This window comes from Gracilinanus agilis, chromosome 4 (genome assembly GCF_016433145.1).
Source record: "Gracilinanus agilis isolate LMUSP501 chromosome 4, AgileGrace, whole genome shotgun sequence".
In the NCBI taxonomy this organism is placed as follows: domain Eukaryota; kingdom Metazoa; phylum Chordata; class Mammalia; order Didelphimorphia; family Didelphidae; genus Gracilinanus; species Gracilinanus agilis.
Window position 1 is genome coordinate 493,056,951 of NC_058133.1, and position 19,535 is coordinate 493,076,485.

Genomic DNA, 19,535 nt, shown 5'->3' on the forward strand with positions numbered 1-19,535 from the left:
AGAGAGAGAGAGAGAAAGAGAGAGAAAGAGAGAGAGAGAGAGAGAAAGCACATTTCTAAAAATGAGTACCCAGAAGGAACAAATCTCCCTTCCTTGAGTATGTATGTAACTATGATTTTATCCTGCCTTCCAGAGAGTCCCTCCCAAAATATCTTCACACAAGCATCTGCAGAACTAAGGATTCAGATCACATCAGCCTCAACATATTGGCCAAATTCAGAAAGGTTTGATTTAGACATGGAAAAAGAGAGAATGAAGACCAGGGTCAAGGAAGCCTAAAGGCATTTGCCAAATTCAGGAAGAGTTAGTAGTTTGCCTTTTTTTTTTAAGCATTCCAAAGTCTATCCTCATCAGGCAGCATGAGTGCCATTTGGGGACTAACCACAGAAGCTACGCCCCAGGAAAGAAACAACTTCCAGATGGCATGCAGGGAAGAATCTACTCCACATGCTAACTAACACCTCTCATCTTTTGGGAAATGTATTTGTTTAAGGTATAAATTTGCCAAATTCCACTGGGTGTGGTGGGATATTTGCCTTCCTTGACCTGGCCCAATCACTGACATATCCCAAGTAACTAATTAATAACATCCATGCGTACAATTAAAATATCCGTGGTCTAGTTTCTCTAAAGAGCACACTAGAATGTATTAGGCATGGTCAAGGTTCGACCTGCTCACATAAATCAGTTTAAGTATTAACATGAAATTGTATGATAGAGAATATGTGTGAGAATTTCTAATAAATATGTTTTGTTTCTGAAGCCCTGGTGAATCTTGTGTGAGTTTGTTTAGCTAAGCGCAACTAGGTAGTGTAGTGGATTGAGCAATGGGCCTGGAGTCGGGAAGACTTGAGTTCAAATTTGCCCTTAGAGGCTTTATGAACCGTGTGATCCTGGACAAGTCACTTCACCCTGTTTGCCTCCAGAAAATGAGCCGGAAAAGGAAATGGCAAATCACTCTAGTATCTTTGCTAAGAAAACCTTCCAAATGGAATCATGAAGAGTAGGGTATGACTGAAAAAATTGAACGACAAAAATGATCATTATTCAGATCAGTTTTCACCTTGGCTGCAAACCAGATAGACTTTAGACCCAGGTGTTCTGTATTTCTTGCTCAGTCATGAGTTCCCACAACATAGCTGTCTCTTGTGGGTATTTGAGAGGTAACTGAAAGCAGTTGTCAGAGTCATTGTCCTTGCATAGAGGAAAGAATGATGAATCTGGAGTCTGCAGAGCTGGGTTCAGACTTTAACTCTGATACTTCTCGTTGGCATTGGTAGAAAGAGTTTCCATGCTGGGAGTTCCCATGTGACCTTGGGTAAGACATTTCCCCTCTGGGTCACCATTTCTTCCAATGTAAAATGAGGGGGTTGTATTTCCAGCCCTAAGATCCTGTACCCTTCCTAAGGAATCAGCCAAACTGGAATCATCCCCCAATGGGAGACAAAGTGGGACAGCAGAGGGAGGGGGGAGTACTAAATGGCTCCAATAAGTCACATTACACTGCTCTGAGTGAACCTCGGGAGCCTTGGATGCCACCTGGTAAAACATGAGCCTCAACAATCATTTTTTTCCATCAATAACCATTTATTAAGCACTATGTGCCAGGTACAATGCCAAACTCTAAGGACACAAAAAGAGACAAAAAGACAGTCCTGCCCTCAAGAAGCTTACTACCTAATGGAGAAAGACAACAAGCAAACTCATGTATACAATACAGGATATATAGGAACTAACCGAAGGCAGGCACTAGAATTAAGAGGGATTGGAAATTTCCTGTAGAAGTTGTTGGGACTTAAAAGAAACCAGTGAAGTCAGTAGTCCAAGCCAGAGAAAATGCTCATCCCTGAAGGGAGCAGAAAGAAACCTTAATGACCTGAGAAAGTACTACAGGATTATCTTCAGAGAGGAGAAAACAAGAGTCAATGAGCCAAGAAATGGCTTTTAAACAGGTGACCCTGAAAATGTCAACAATCATTTCTATGACCAACCCAACAAGAGGCCACCCAGCCCTTGCTCAAAGACCTCCATTGAGGGGGGGAAGCTCATCCCTTCCAAGGTAATCTACTCTATTTCTGGAGGGCTCTCACTATTAGAAAGTTTTTCTTCCTATTGAACCTAAATCTACCTCCTAAATGTAACCCCATCCATTATACTTAGCTGTGACCTCCAGGGCCAAGTAGAAAAAGGTTCATCTCACTTCTACAAGACTACTATTCAAATTCTTTTTTTAAAAAAAAACTTTTGTCTTAGAATCAATGCTGTATATTGGTTCCAAGATAGAAGAACAGTAAGGGCTGGGCAATGGGGGTTAAGTGACTTGCCCAGGGTCACGCAGCTGGGAAGTAAGTGTCCAAGGCCAGATTTGAACCCAGGACCTCCCATCTCTAGGCTTGGATCTCAATCCACTGAGCCACTTAGCTGTCCCCAACCTTTCAGATTCTTAAAGAGGCTATCATCCCTCCCTCCCCTGGAGAATCCTCTTCTCCAAGCTAACCATTCTCTATATGGCATCACCATATTGCCCAGGGGTTTTTGATCTGGAGTTCCATGAACCCCCAAAGGGATTATGAATAGATTTCAAGGAGTCTGTGAACTTAGATAGGGAATAATTACATCTTTCAATACAATTGGCTTTCTTTGTGATCATCTTTATCTTATTTTATGTGTTTCAAAACATTACCCTTTGTGTTGTTACATACTTACAAAAGAAAAATTATATAATACAGAAAGATTTGGTTTTACCACTTTGGAAAGTACCCCCATTTCTTAACATCCTGCCCAAAATATGACATCCAGAATGGATAATAGCCTAGCTATGGGCTGGCTAGGGTGGATAGAAGGCAAAGGGGCTAGTTTTCTCACCATCAAAATGAGGAGGATACTCATCACTGCATGAATGTTATGCCACCTCCCGCAGGACTGTCCTGCGGATCAGATGAGATAATGGATAGAAAGCGCCATAAAATGATATGGCACAATATACTAATGAACTAGTCATAATTTCACAGTCCTAGAACTAGAAGGAAGGTTAGAGGTCATCTAGAGTCCCCTGTTTTACAGATGAGGAAACTGAGATTGCAGGGCATTAAATGCCTTGTAGTGATGCCTTGCCCTGAACTATATATGGAATCATAGACCTAGACCTTAAAGGAAGCTTAGAGACCATCTAGTCCAATCCTCTATTTTACAGATGAGAAATGCAGATACAGTTCAGAGGAAGGATTTGAACCCAGGTCCTCTGACATCTAGTGTACCATGCTACCTCACAAATTAGTGACCATGTCCCATAAATTCTTTGTTATTGTTATTATTGTGTATTGTTATTGTTATTGTTAATACCTCCTCAGCCTAGCAGGAAGATGCATATTCCTTATTAGTGGCAACTTGAGAGTTAAAACCATTTTCTGGCTGTGCTAAAGCCTTTCTGTAACTGTTATTTCTTATGGGAGAATAAACTCTTCTATTTTTACATTTAATTTTTATTTTTTTCCTCAATTACATGTAAACAAAATTTTAAAATATTTTTTAATTTTGAGCGCCATGTTCTCTTTCTCCTTTTCCCTTTCCCCTGCCCCTTCTTTGAGAAGGCAGGCAATTTGATATATATCTCATGTGTGTTGTCATACAAAATATTTCTACATTAGCTATGTTGCAAAAGAAAAAGTAGACCAAAAAAGCCTTCAAGAATAATAAAGAAAATCTAAAAGTCTGCTTCAATCTGCACTCAGACTCCACCAGTTCTTTCTCTGGAGGTACACAGCATTTTTCATCCTAAATCCTTTGGAACTGTCTTGGATCTTTGTATCTCTGAGAATAGCCAAGTCATTCACATTTGATCATTGCACAATATTGCTCTTACCACCTGCAATGTTCTTCTGGTTCTACTCGCTTCACTTTGTATCCATTCATAAAATTCTTCCCAGGTTTTTCTGTAAATATCCTGCTCGTTATTTCTTATAACAGTCATATTCTCTTACAATCATATACTACAATTTATTCAACCCTTCTCCAATTGACAGAGAGACCCTTTATTTCCAATTCTTTGCCACCACAAAAAGAGTCGCTATAAATATTATTGTACAAATAGGTCTTTGTCTTTTTCCTTTGATCTCTTTGGGATACAGACCTTGGTGGTATTGCTGGGTCAAAAAGTATGCAGTTTTATAGCCCTTTGGGCAGAGTTCTAAATTGCTCTTTTAAAAAAAAATCTTCAGAGAACAATCCACTAGATATCACAGAAATGGCGAGTTTGAGTTAGTGATGAGCTGGCATCAGACTGGTTGGCCGCACTGCCGTTTTTCTACTTCACATCATGGAAATTCAGCAACTTCCTCAAGCCAATGACTTCCCCGCATTTACCATCTTGGGTACAGGAAGCAAGCAGGGGAGTACTAGAAAGGCTGCTCGATTTGAAGCAAGAGACTCATAGTATTTAAGAGTAAAAAGGATACCTCAGAGGTCGTCTTATCCAAAGTGAAGGAGATCCAGAAGACCTGAATTCCAAATGCTTCTCAACCAGTAATTAACTGTGTGACCCCTTGAGCAAGTCATCTCTTTCTGGACTCTCAGGCATTTTCTGTGCCTGGAAAGGTGGGATGGATCCAAACTGTGAAGGGTTTCAAATGCCACAGCAAGGTTTAGAAGTGGAAGGGATCTGAAGAGATCAGCTAATCCAACTTCTTTATTTCATAGAGAAGGAAAGGAAGTAATTTGCCCAAGGTTAAGCAGGAAGTCAGTGGCAGAACTGAGCTTCACACCCAAAATGAAGCACCCCTTTCACTGCACAGAGCTGACTGACTGCCTCCTACACTCATTCAACTGCCTTACACGATTGGTTATTGGGCTGAGACTCTGTCTTACTTCTCTCCAGCACAAAAGTTTTTCACCTAAGAATTTGGCCGTCTTTATTTTCATTAATCTCTAATTGAAACTGAGTAGTTCATTCAATTATTCAAATAATGAGAGACTATTAAAATATTCCAGATGAGAAGTGATGAAGGCCTAAACCAGAGTCTTGATGATGTGAGTGGAAAAGAAGTCATATTCAAGAGATATTGTGAAGTTAGAGTCCAAGACTCAGTTTAATTACCTGTAAAATGGGTATAATGGTATCTACCTCACAGGGGCAGCTAAGTGGCACAGTAGATAGAGGATAAGACCTGGAGTAAAAAAGACCTGAGTTTAAATCCAGCCTCAGACACTTATTAACTGGGCAATCCTGATCAAGTCACTTAACCCTGTTTGCCTCAGTTTCTTCATCTATCAAATGAACTGGAGAAGAAAATGGTAAACCACTCCAGTCTCTTTGCCAAGAAAACCCCAAATGGGGTCACAGAGTCAGACAAAACTGAAAATCACTAAACAACAGCTATAAACACCTCACAGAATATTGTAAGGTTGAAATTGCACACACACTCGCACAACTTTGCAAACTTTAAAATCCTATGTGATTTTTGTCAAATGTTCGCGCTATCCCCAAAAGAACAACAAAATGCTATAATGCCATGAGGTCATGCAGCCCAGACAGATCTAAAATTTGGAGAAAGTTCTAGGGTGTAAGTGAGTATTTAGCCGGAACCTCAGAAGCTGCAGTACAGCCCAAAGAACCCAGCCAGAAACTCGCCACTGCCACCAGGACCACAGAGGATGTACAACTGATATGAGGAGTAGCAGAGCTGCCCCAAACCAGGAAGGGAAAGATAAGACCACAAGAAAGTGTGACCCAGCTCAGGAAATGTTGGCCCAGCAGTTATGTGGAGAAAACAAGATGGCTTTAGACTTTTCTTTTGGGTGAGAGATTTTAAAACCCTTCATGAGTTGGTCCAATCATTCTGGAAAGAAATTTTGAATCATGAAAAAAAAGGACAAAAATGTTCATATTCTTTGACCCAAAGATCCTACTGTTAGGCATATATTCTAAGGAGGGCAATGAATATCATGGAACATCATGTTCATCGATGAACATCACAGCCCCACGTACTCCAAAATATTTATATCAGTACTTTTTGTAGTAGACAAAGAACTGGAAACGAGATGGATGGCCTTTGGAGAAAAGCTGAATGAATCGTGACATATGACTGTAATGGAATATTTGTTACCGGGTCATAAGATGAATATACTTGGGAAGACTTACATGGACCAATTCAAGGAGAAGTCATAGAGAAAATTGAATGGGGATAGAAAGGAATATATCTTTTCTCAGCAGTATATGGCACCTTCACAAAAATTGACCATGTAATAGGGTCACAAACAAATGCAGAAGAGCAGAAATGTTAAGCTCATCCTTTTCAGACCATAACACAAAAAAATTATATTCAACAGAAAGTCTCAGAAAGTAAGACAAATTTAATTGGAAACTTTTGTTAAATTTAGTGGAATTTTTATCCTTAAGAATAAGTGGGTTTCTAGCTGTATGACCCTGGACAAGTCATTCAACCCTGATTGCCTAGCCCTTGCCATTCTTTGTAAGTGACAGGGTTCAACCAGCAATGCCCTGCTGGTTTCTGAGGGTTCTATGAGGGTCCTATGAAGTCCTTGTTTGGGGTAAGGAGATGGCGAGGATCATAAGAAAGACGAATCAGGAACAAAGATGTTGGTGGCAATCAATGGCTTTAGACTTTTATTAAGGGGAGTGAGGACTTTTTTAATCAACTGGGTTTCTATCCAAACTTTACATACTCATGGTAACAAACAAAATATTTTTGTAGCAACAGATAATGGTTAACTGAGAATTCTGGGAAGAACAATGCATCCTATCATGATAGTGATTTATTGGATACATCTCATACAGGGATTGGAGGATGTTGAACAGAGAACTTTTCACCTCGTATGGAATTGGAAGATCTGGGGGTTTCCATAGGTTATATGAAAACCTACTCAAGGGCTTGTTGGGACATGTCCTAGGTAGAAAAGGCTGAGGATATTCTGGAAAGATATGTAAGGATGGGATTTGTGCAAGGGGGATGGGACAAAAGGAGCCAGAGAAGGAGTGACTGACAGTTGGTGACAGGTTTTTTTCCCTCAGAATTATTAGGTACTTTACCTAAGTTGGCTCTGCCTAAATTGTAATAATAATAAGAGTCAGAAACCAATGGTATGATAGAAGGGAGAATAGAGAAAGAGTCTGTATGAGGTGAGATTCTCTTCTAGCTCTCCCCTTATGCCTAACACACCCTTGGAGACTTCAAGGGGGTGTCACCCTGAAACTGGGTGACCTGGATGGTTGTGCTGCCCACAGGAGTTGGGGGCGAGGCTTCCCTATAAGATGAGGTATGTGGTACTCCAATCCGATTATCTTTATTATTACAGGTGTGTATGGATCTCGGGAGTCGCAACAACTCTTTTAGTCTTAGAATATATACTAAGACAGAAGGTAAAAGGTTTTTTTAAAGAAGAATAAATGAATCAAAGAACAAATCATTAAAGCAATCAGTAATTTCATTAAAGAGAATGACAAGGTGACAACATGCCAAGATTTCTGGGATGCAGTCAAAGCAGTACTTAAGTAAAATTTATATCTCTAAATGCTTACATCAATAAAATAGAAAAAGAGTAGATGAATGAACTGGGCATGCAGCTAAAAAAATATTAGAAAGAAGAACACGTGCAAAGAGAAGTCAGCAGAACCAGGAAAGCAATATGCAGTAACTACGACAATGGAAATGAAAAGAATAGCAAAATCAACTGAAAGTGAATGTTGTAAAAGTATAAAAATGGGCAAGCTTGGCCCCAAAGAAGAACTATGAGAAAGTACCTCCCTCCTTTCTTTGCAGTGATGCAGAATACTACAAATAATGGAAAACTTTTTCAATGTAGTGGCTAGTTTTGTTGAATTTTTTCCTCTTTTTATTTTTTATTGTAAGGGCTAGCTCCTCTCTGTAAGGGAAAGGCAAAAGGGGTAGATTGAAAAATGCAGATGATATAAAGGCAAAACACAACATTAAAGTGTACTTGTAATAAAATACAGTTTCCCTGTCCAGAGCTCAAAGTGTTTTGGAGCCAATAAACCCTAAGTCCTTAATGATCTGCTCATTTTATTTCCTTATGACCATCATGATCCTTTCTTGGGAAGAACAAACTGATTTCCAAACTTACCTTATACAATTTCATACACACACTAAATTCTTTACTCTTCATATGAATTAAATCTGACCCAAGAGGCAGCCTGGAGTAATAGATAGAGAACCAGTCTTTCAATCAAGAGATCAGGGTTCAAATTCTATCTTCGATACATACTGGCTATTATATAGTTAGAAATATCTTGAATCCCTAAAACTATGTGACCTAGGCTAAGTCACATAATTGTTCAGTGTATCAGGCAATGCTCTAAGACAAGTCACTCATCTTTAAGGGAAATTTCCATGCTGGAACTGTAGGATCATAGAGGCAGTCTAGGGAAGGAGCTAGGGTATTGGAGTCTGGAGTCAGGAAGATCTAGGTTCAAATCAGGCCTCAGATATTCAGTAGTTGTATGCTTGGGCAAGTCACTTCAGCTTTTTGGGGCAGCTACGTGGTATAGATAGAGTGGATAGTGATGGGTCTGGAGTCAGGAAAATCTGAGTTCAAATCCAACTTCAGACATTATCACTTAGCCTCTATTTGCCTCAGTTTCCTCAATGTAAAATGGAGATAATAGTACCTACCTCCCAGAGTCAAATGAGATAATATTTGAAAAGTGCTTAGAAAGGTGCCTAGTTTGCAGTAAGCACCATATAAATGCTTATTCTCTTCCTATCCCTATGCATCTCACTTTCTTCACTGGCAAAATGAGGGATAAGATTCTATGGCTTTTAAGATCCCTTAAATCCAAATCTACAATTCTGTGATCTAGAGTTAGTCTTGGATGCCATCCAGCCCAACTTCATTATTTTATAGATAAGGAAAGTTGGGTACAGAGAAGTTAATAACTTCCCCAAGGTCACACAGATAAGCACCACAGGCAAGGGCTCCCTACATAGAGGAAATCACAGATCTGGACTAAAAGAAAGAAGTTCAACTTAGCCCACCTCCATTATTAAATGAAGGCAAGTAATAATAATAACAAACAGAGAAAGAAAGGAAGAAAGAAGAAAGGAAGGAAAGAAAGGAGGAAAGAGAGAGGGAGAGAGTAAAAAAATGAGAGAAAGAAAGAGAAAGAGAAAAGGAGGGAGGACTAAAGATTGATTTGGCACAAAAGCCTTTCTCTCTTTTCCCTCAGTTGCACATCTGTGTGATTATTTATAGCCAGCCTCAGAGCCTATGATCACTGGAGCTTTAGAAGAGAGGCGGATAACGGAAGACGGGAAACGTTATCTCCAGCTGCACGCTGACCATTGCTGTTATGTTTGGCTCCACGGCTTGCTGAAGAGTCTGCTGCGCCAAACCCACAGTCCTATCCAAGTCCATTTGGCCACAGAAGGGCCCAGGGCTATGGATCCAAAATGGTTGTAGCCTCCCAGGCCAGCACATTGGCCAGAATGAAAGAGTAGCATTGAATTACCTCCTACATATCAGCAACTATATATAAAGCACCCACTTTGTGCCAGGCTCTGTGCTAGGTTCCAGGAACCTGAAGACCCCTTCAAAAACAAAGAAACAGTCACTGCCCTCATGGAGCTCACATTCTATTTTAGGGAAACAATATATAATAGAGAATTAAAAAGAAGATAAATAATAAATAATTTCTGGAAGGAGGGCAAGGTCTAATATGAAGGCCAGTTTGTGAACAATAGAACAAGACTTCCAGAGGGCAGCATGGAAGAATAGGAAAGAGTGTGGTAGGTAACCTTGGCTATGAGGGCCCTTGGAATAGTAGCCACAGAAGAGAACTTAGGCAATAAGAGGTGAAGGGAGTGATAGAACATGGAACAAGAGGTCTGCTGACAAGTTCTAGGTTCTTCCAAGACAGGGATGACTGGAGTCCTGGGGGGCATCTCCCAATCCTCAGCCAGGTCAACTCTAGCCCAGAACTTCCACCAGTGTTGAGTATATTATCTCCGCTGCAGGATATGAAGGAATATGATGGAGAGGAAGAACCTCTCATTCAGATAAGTACCTAAGACTGAGGTGCAAGAATTGTCTTGGGCTCTAGCAGAAGAGCTTACACACCTACCTGGTGTGATTTCAGAGACTCAGAGAAGGCATATTCTTCCCCATCTGTTTGGAGTATCTAAGCCTCAGGCAGTGAGAAATTCAGTTCTTAGTCTGAGGATTTCCATGTCTGGAACCCTATTCTTCCATTGAGCCTCTTAAAATTCTTGTTCTGCTATTAATAAACTGTCCTTTATCTTATTTTTACAACTCTTAGTTTCTGTCTTAGACAAAAGGGCACTCTAATGCATTGCTGGTGGAGTTGTGAATTGATTCAACCATTCTGGAAGATAATTTGGAATTATGCCCAAAGGGCTTTAAAAGAATGCTTGCCCTTTTATCCAGAAATACCAGTACTGGATTTGTACCCCAAAGATAAAAAAAATATTTGTACAAAAATATTTATAGCTGCGCTTTTTGTGGTGGCAAAAGATTGGAAAACTAGGGGGTGTCCTTCAATTAGGGAATGGGTGAACAAATTGTAGTATATGGTGCTAATGAAATACTATTGTGCAATAAGGAATGCTGAACTACTTGATGTCTATATGAAATGGAAAGACCTCCATGAACTGATGCAGAGCGAAATGAGCAGAACCAGGAGAATATTGTACACAGTAACTGAAACATTGTGGGACGATCAAATGTAACAGACTCTGCTAATAGCAGTGCAATGATCAAGAACAATCCCATGGAATTTATGAAAAAGAAAGTTATCCACATTGAAAGAACTGTGGGAGTAGAAATGCAGAAGAAAAACATATGACTTATCGTTTGATTATATGTTTATATGATTTGGGGTTGTGGTTTTTAAAAGATCTCTCTATTACAAATATGAACAAAACGGAAATGGATTTTGAGTAATGAGACATGTATATGAGCTCCAGGAGTGGGGAGGGAAGAGGGGAGGGAGAGAACATGAGTCATGTAACCATGGAAAAATATTCTAAAAAATAAAATAAAATATATTGTTAAAAAAAAAAAAAGACAAGAGGGTAAGGACCAGGCAAAAAGGGTTAAGTGACTTCCCCAGGGTCACACACCTAGGAAGTAACAGAGGCCAGATTTGAACCCAAGTTCTCTGGACTTTGGACCTGGCTGACCCTTCTGCCCTTTAGTTTAGACCCATGCCCTTCCTTTTGAAAATGATTTTCACATTTTGTATTTGCTTTATGTATGCATTCTTTCTCTCTAAAAGAATGTAAACTCTTTTAGGCTTTGTATTTGCATTTGTATTTCAGTGCCAGTACCTGGCACTGAAAAAACACTTATTGAATTGAATTAAATACTTCTGGTATAAGAGCAAGTCAAGCCTATCAGTTATTTGATCAGTATTATAAATGAGCTTCTCTGATATCAAATGACTCCTCTGCAATTTATGATCTTTGAGAGTTGGAGTATTGAGAGTTAAAGTGACATCACACAGCCAGGATATGTCAGAGGAATGGTTTGAACGTGGTTCTTTTTTCTTTTTGACTCCAAAGGCATAGGAGGTATAGTGGATAGAGCACCGGGTTTGGAATCAAGAATGCATCTTCATGAGTTCAAATCTGACCTCAGACACTTACTAGCTGTGTGACTTTGGACAAGTCACTTAACTCTGTTGGCCTCAGTTTCCTCATCTGTCAAATGAGAAGGAAGTGGTAAACTATTCCAGTATCTTTGCCAAGTAATTCAAGAATGAAGAGTTGGACACAACTGAAAAACAACTGATACCAATAGTTTTCTGACTCCAGGGTTGGCTAGTTCTCAATCCACTTGGCTCTTTTGATTCTCGCTGCTTTGATAGAGAGAATTTCCTTAGTGGGAATTCCTTATATCAATGAAATAACAGAGCCAGTCCAGCCCAAAAAAATGTGAATGAGTTGACCAGTCTTCTTGGAAAATTCATATTGGGAGAGTTAAGGCTGTCAAAAATAGGAGGGAACTGGGAGTCTCTGTGAAGGAAACAAATGGGTACCACCCTGGTTGGAAAGAGGAAGCCCTTGGGCTCAGAATGCAAATCTGGCCTGCTTCAGAAATGTTTGGGGCTATCTTCTGTAGAGAAACCAAGGGCCTGACAAACTTTCCTCCCGTGTTTAATCTCTGACACCCTGGGTCTCTTCTCGCCATCACTGAAGTTTGGCTCTATTCTTAGCTTCTATGAGAGGAGGTCCTCCAGTCTCTAAGAGGAGGCTTCCTTTAGAAGGGAAGCTGCTGCTCCACTTTACAATGGACATAGAGGGGGAGTCCTTTGTTGCCAGGGGGCAGGAAAGACCTTGGCATTGGCATCTTTTGCATCACATGAACCCTGCTTCCTGCCCAGGGTTGGGCTACATAGAGCTTTTCTGGGGAATCTATTTTTGTCTGGAAAATGAAAAATCAAAGCATTCAAGTGATTCCCATTTGGTAACAGCCTGAAATCATTGCAGAATTGAGGCTACAATGGCTTCATTACCAGGGAAACTAACTTGGCAAATGCTGACCCCCAAAAGTAGTCAAACAGAAACCCAGAAAGAGAAATTAAGGTCCTTGGCTTTCTGGAAGGGCATCTTGCCCAGATCATTCACTTGACTAAGTTTTTGCCTTTGTTAGAGGCAGATCCAATCCCCTCCCACCTTAGACCAATGAAAGGGGAGCATGGGAATGCCCAATGTCCGAGAGAAACTTTGGCTTTTTGACAGGAAAATAAGACTACCGTGAAAAAAGCTGTCCAGCAAGTGGAGGATGCCCATTAAAAAGGGCCTTCAGAAATGGCCCTTTCCCTTTAAAGAAAACTGATAGGTTTTGTTTTGATAACACCTTTATCTATAGCTACATCCTTCTCCACTTCCTATTCAATCAGTCAGTAAGCACTTATTGTGTGCATCCTGTTAGACACTGGAGCNATGGCTTGAGGGTACAGTTTGGGCATGTGGTCTCTAAAAAGTTCACCATCACTGGTAGACCATGGGCCTGGATCTAATGAGTAGAAATTAATATAGATAAATGTAAAATCTTCTATTTGAGTTCAAAAAGTCAACTTCACAACCACAAGGGAGGAAGCATAGTTAGAGAGCAGTTTGAAAAAGATCCCACGATTCAGCTCAATTTCAATACACTCTATAACATGTCGGCAAAAAACTCCCAACACAAACTTAGGCAGCATTAAGAGAGAGAGAACTTCTGGGAAGAAGGAGGTGACAGTCCCTCCATATTCTCCCCTAGACCAACAAATCTGGAGTATTGTGTTTAGTTCTAGGCACCATATTTAAGAAAGGACATTGATAAACTGGAGAGTATTCTAAGGAGGGCAACCAGAAGAGTGGAGGGCCATGAGTTCTTGCCATACGAGGACAGGTTGAAGGAACTGGAGGTATTTATTCCAGAGCCAAGAAGGCTCAGGGAGAACATGAGATCTGTCTTCAAAGGCATGTGCAAGAGGAACAGTTCATAGACTTGTTTACTTTTGCCCAAGAGTGAAGAACTAGAAGTCATGACTAGAAGCTGGACAGAGGCGAATTTACTTTTGATGTAAGGAGAAACTTGATCACAATTAAATCTATTCAAAAATGGAATGTACTGCCTTGGAAGGTAGTGAGTCTGCTCTGCTCTCATTGGATGTCTTTGAGAAGAGTCTTGAGATGGGAATCAAGCAAGAATTCTCACCCATTCCAAATGACTAATTGGCTCTATGTTTGAAAGGTGAAGGGCCAGAACACAGAGTAAGCTTTTATAAAGCAGCTAGGAACTCCACCAATCACTTTATAAATATGATGTCATTGGATCAATGAAGTTCACCACATGTTGGGGGCTCAAGTCAGTATTGTCAGTCCAATGGAAGGATCTTCTGCTAGATGGTCAATGGCTGGTGTTAACCTGGACCAGCATCTAGCCAATGTCAGACTTTCCTCAGAAATAGGTGACATGGGGATAAGCTAGCGTTATGCAGATTCACCCATAACCCCCTACTTCTGTTAGTCAACTATCTATTTAGTTTGAGTAGTTTCTAAAGAGTATGCTTTTGGCTTCTATTTAATTTAATTATCCATTTGCAATTCTAACACATAGTTTAAAAAATCCTCACCTTCTATCTTAGGATTAATACTAAGTATTGGTTCCAAAGCAGAAGAGCAGTAAGAGCTAGGCAATGGAGGTTCAGTTACTTGCTAGGTCACACAGCTAGGAAGTGTCTGGGGTCACATTTGAACCCAGGACCTCCCATCTCTAGTCCTGGCTCTCTATCCATTGAGTCATCTAGTTGCCCCAATTTATAGCATTTTAAAACTTTTCTCTGTTCATCCATGAATTCTGAGAGCCATATATAACTTTAGAAATTTCATAAGCAATTTTTGGGAATTATTTGAGGGAATCATTAATTTTTTGAGATGTAAAGACCATAATTTTTTCTGTTTTGCCATTGAAATGTAAAAGCAAAATAGTAACCCATATCCATTTAGTTCTATAATGTCAAGGATTTTCCCCTTCAAAAAATAAAAGATGAATTGTGAAAAAATTAAATAAGGAATTTGGACTATATCTAAATTCCCTTTCAGTACTGAATCAGTGGGGAGCAGTGGATAGGGTTCCTGGACTTGGATCAGGAGGACCTTTTCAAGTCCTTCCTCAGATACTTATTAGCTGTGTGATCTTGTATAAGTCACTTGACCTTTGTTTATTTCAGTTTCTTCAACTGTAAAATGGGGATAATAGCAGTCCCTACTTCCCAAGGTTGCTGTGAGAATCAAATGAGAATATTTGTAAAGTGCTTAGGATAGTGCCTGGCAAGTAGTAGGCATATAAATGCTATCTATTTTGCCCGTCTATCTCTCTATTTGTCCCTCTATCTTCCTCTATTCATTTATCCATCTATCTATCTATCTATCTATCTATCTATCTATCTATCTATCTATCTATCTATCCATCTATCTATCTATTTACCAACCAACCTACCTGCACACCTTTCTGCCCGAGATCAAATCCAGCCTTGGACTCTTATTAGGTATGTGAACCTGGGCAAGTTACTCCACCCTGTTTGCCTCAGTTTCCTCATCTGTAAAATGATCTGGAGAAGGAACTGGCAAACCACTCTGGTATCTTTACCAAGAAAACCCCAAAGTGGGTTGCAAAGTCAGACGTGACTGAAATGACTGAACAACAAATCTCTGTAACTATAAGTGGGAGAATGAGAAAGAGAAAAGAATCAAAGATGCCTCTGAGGTTGGGAGCTGAGTTAACTGAAAGAATGGTGGCCTAAACACAAATAGGGAAGTTAGACTGAGGGCTGAGTCTTGGGAGATGAAGCTACCAAGTTCTCTTTTGCTTTGCCAAGTTTGAGATGCCTACAAAGCTTCCAGCTGGAGAAAGCCAGCGACGTGAACTGAGAAGAGGCCAGATGGGTAGAAAGAGAGCACATTGTCACCCAAACTCAGGAAGGAGAGGTGGTCAACAATGTCAAAGGAGCTTGGACCAGGTGGCCAAACTGGGGGATCAAAGAGGAACGTCAAAGGAGGCAACGAGGTCAAAAAAGAACTGGACCATTGGATTTAGCAGTTTAGGTATCATTGGCAGCTTTGAAGAAAGTAGTTCCAAGTGCATGACAAGGTTGTGATTCAGATGGTAAAGGGCTGAGACAAAGAAAATGAGAGGAAGTAGAGGCAGCACAGTATAGTGAACACATGGGTTCAAGTGCTATCTCTGCAGTATGGGTGATCTTGAGCAAGTCATTTAAGCAGAGATAGTGTATCAGATGAGTTTCTGATTTGCATAAGGAGAGTGTGTTTGGAAACACTGGGAGTTCCCTATTCTTCACCAATAAGATCACATGTCCAAAACAGTGACCTAGCCATAGCTCTGAGGACACAATCACAAGCCCTGATGGAGCTGGGAATTATACACAGATGATTCACTAAGTGTGGGATGGAGAGTCAGCTGTACATGGGGTTTTTCTCATTTTTCTTTCTTTCCCTTCTCCTCCCATCTTCTTTCAACCAGTCCTCCCCCTCCTTCCTTCCTGTCCCTTTTCCTTTACCTCCTCCTTTCTCTTTCTCCCTCCTTTCTTCTCTCACATTCTACTTCTCCCTCTTTTTTCTCCAATTCTTTCTCTTCATTCTCCTCTTCTCTTCCTCCTTATTCTTCTTCCCCCTTTCCTTCTCTGCTTCTCTTCTTTCGTCCTTTTTGAGGGACAGGTTGGTATAATGGTAAGAGTGTCAGAACTGGGATCAAGAAAGACTGAATTCAAATTCTGACCCAAACACTCACTAACTGTATGACTCTGCAAGACACTTAATTTTTCTCAGCCTGACTTTGTCCTTCTATAAAATGGGGGTATTATGAGGACTGAATGAGTGAAGTTTTAAGTGATTCAAGCTTAAAATCCTTAAGCTTTTTTTTTAAACCCTTATCTTTTGTCTTAGAATTGATATTGTATAATGGGTCCAAGGCAGGAGAGTGGTATGGGCAAGGCAATGGGGATTAAGTGACTTGCCCAGGGTCATACAGCTAGATTTGAACCTAGGACCTCCCATTTTTAGGCCTAGCTCTCAAACCACTGAGTCACCTACCTGCCCTCAAGACTCTAAAACTTTAATAGTTTATAACTGTACTGAGACTTTTGGGAAAGAGATAATGAAAAAGACTTGTACAAAAATATTCGTAGCTACGCAATTTGTGGTGACAAAAAAATTGGAAAATGAGGGAGTATCCCTCGATTAGGGAATGGCTAAACAAATTATGGTATATGATGGTGATGGAATACTATTGTGCTGTAAGGAATGATAAACTGGAAGATTTCTATATGAACTGGAAAGACCTCCATGAACTGATGCAGAGTGAAATGAGCAGAACCAGGAGAACATTGTTCCCAGAAAGTGAAACACTTGTGGCACAATCCAATGTAATAGACTTTGTTACTAGTAGCAATTCGATGATTCAGGACAATCCCGAGGGACTTACGAGAAAGAAGGTTATCTACATCCAGAGAAAGAACTGTGGGAGTAGAAATGCAGAAGAAAAACATAATGACATCACTTGTACATATGGGTATATGATTTGGGGTTTAGGTTTTAAAAGATTGCACTACTGCAAAAATGAATGATATGAAAATGAGTGATAACATTTGTATAACCCAGTGGAATTGCTAGTCAGCTCCGGGGGTGGGGAGGGAAAGAAAATGAATCATGCAAACATGGAAAAAGATTTTTTTTAATTTTTAAAGGAGGAAAAAAAAGACTTTTGGGATCCCCTTGTATATGTAAAGTGCTTCGTAACCCTCTAAGTGTCAGCTGTCATGATGATGTTATTTTCCCTCCTTTTTCCTCATCTTCATTTTTCCCTCTTCATCATCCTCATTTCTAACATAGCAGGGGAACATGGAGCTTCATCCTTTGTTTACCTTGATTTGGGGGGTTGATCCTAAAAAATAGTCAGCCAGAGAAAAAGGTGTTGGCGTCTTTGATAATTTTCAGCCACTATCAAAACTTAAGAATCTTCACTCTGTTCCCAATCTGGGAACAATGCCTTAGGGACTCCAGCTCTAGAATATATTGAGAAAGAGGAACAGCCTTGTGGTATAGGGGAGAAGGGATTCTGGGCCTGAAGTCAGAAGGATGCCTCAGCTACAAATTTGGCCTCAGATAGCTGGGTGACCCTGGGTAGATCACTTAACCTTGTTTGCCTCAATGGACTGAAGAAATGGCAAAGCACTCCAGTATCTCTGCCAACGAATCCTGTTTGCCTCAGTTTCCTCATCTATCAAATGAGCTGAAGAAGGAAATGGCAAACCACTCTATTGTCTCTGTCAACAAAACCAAAATGGAGTCACAAAGAGTTGAACTACATCAAAATCTGAGAACCTTCACTCTCCACTGATCTGGGAACACTGCTGTGGGGAGACCAGCCCTAAATCACATTGGGAAGGAGACAAAGTCAATCTGCCAGAACTTCCCAGCCCCTATTCCTACCCTCTTTTTCCCCAGGACCTCTTTGTCCAGGGGCTCCCTACTCTCTCCCCCAGCAGATACAGACAGATTTTAAAAGCTCCCCTCTTGAAAGGAAAACAAAGAATTCATCTGTGTTTGAGGCATGTTGAAAGAGTCCTAAGCATGGAATTCTGAGGCTTGGGTTGAACTTTTAATGTCCCAATCTGGCCATTTCCAAGCTGTATGACCTTGGGTCAGTCACTCAACCTTCTGAGCCATAGCTTTTGCCTGAAACCACACAGGTAGCAAACATTAGCTGTGCATTTGAATCCAGGTCCTCTGACTCCAAATCCAGTGCCCTTTCAGATATCAATGATTAAGTTTTTGGCGGGTAAGGAATCTTCATTAGAATCTCTGAAGTCTTCATCCCCTCCCTAGGCACCCATTTTTCCACTGAGGCCCGAGGTCAACCATGTTTCTTTGGTACCCCCAGCAGGCCATGGAAAATGAAACTGAAGGGGTGACCATCTAGTGGGGAAGGACTGAGAAAAGGATGCTCTGTGAATATAATGGAATCCTATTGTGCTCCTGCAAGAAAGAGGGATAGTTTCAGAGAAACCTGGGAAGACTTCTATAAACGGACACAAGGAAGCGAGCAGAACCAAGAGAACAATTTATATAATAGTGACAATATTGGAAAGACAACTTTGAAAACCTTAAGATCTCTGATCGATCCGATCTGTGATTCTAGAGAACCCATGAAGCAGGATGCCGCCAGCCTCTGAATAAAGATGTATTCAGGGAGGAGATGAAGACAAACAATTTTCAAAAGACATGGCCAAGGAAAGAATTGGCCTTGCTTGACTATGTATATTTGGAGGTCCTGGGTTCAAATCTGGCCTCAGACTCTTCCCAGCTGTGTGACCCTTGGCAAGTCACTTGACTCCCATTGCCCAGCCCTTACTACTCTTCTGCCTTGGAACTAAAATACAGTATTGATTCTAAGACACAAGGTAAGGGTTTTTTTTAAATTATTTATTATTTATTATTATATTATAATTATAGCTGTATAATTATAAATTTAAAATATATATTTAAAATTTTTAAACCCTTGCCTTCTGCCAGTTACAAGGCAGAAGAGCAGTAAGGGCTTGGCAATGAGGCAATGGGGGTCAAGTGACTTCCCCAGGATCACACAGCTGGGAAGAGTCTGAGGTAAGATCTGAACCCATGACCCCTGTCTCCAGACCTGGCTCTCAATCCACTGAGCCACCCAGCTGCCCCCATGGTTGTTTTTTTAAAAGGTAGAGGTAACATAATAAAAAGGACCATCCTACCCAAATTAATTAACCTATTTAGCGCCAAACCTATCAAACTACCAAAAAACTTTTTTACTGAATTAGAAAAAAACCATAACAAAGTTCATTTGGAAGAACAAAAGACCAAGAATATCAAGGGAAATAATGATAAAAGGCAGAGGTAAGAGCTTTTTGAAAACTTAAAAATGTGGAACTGCCCTGATAGGTGACCAACAGAGTGGCTAGATAGTTAGGAAGACCTGATTTCACATCCTACCTCAAAGGCTCCTTA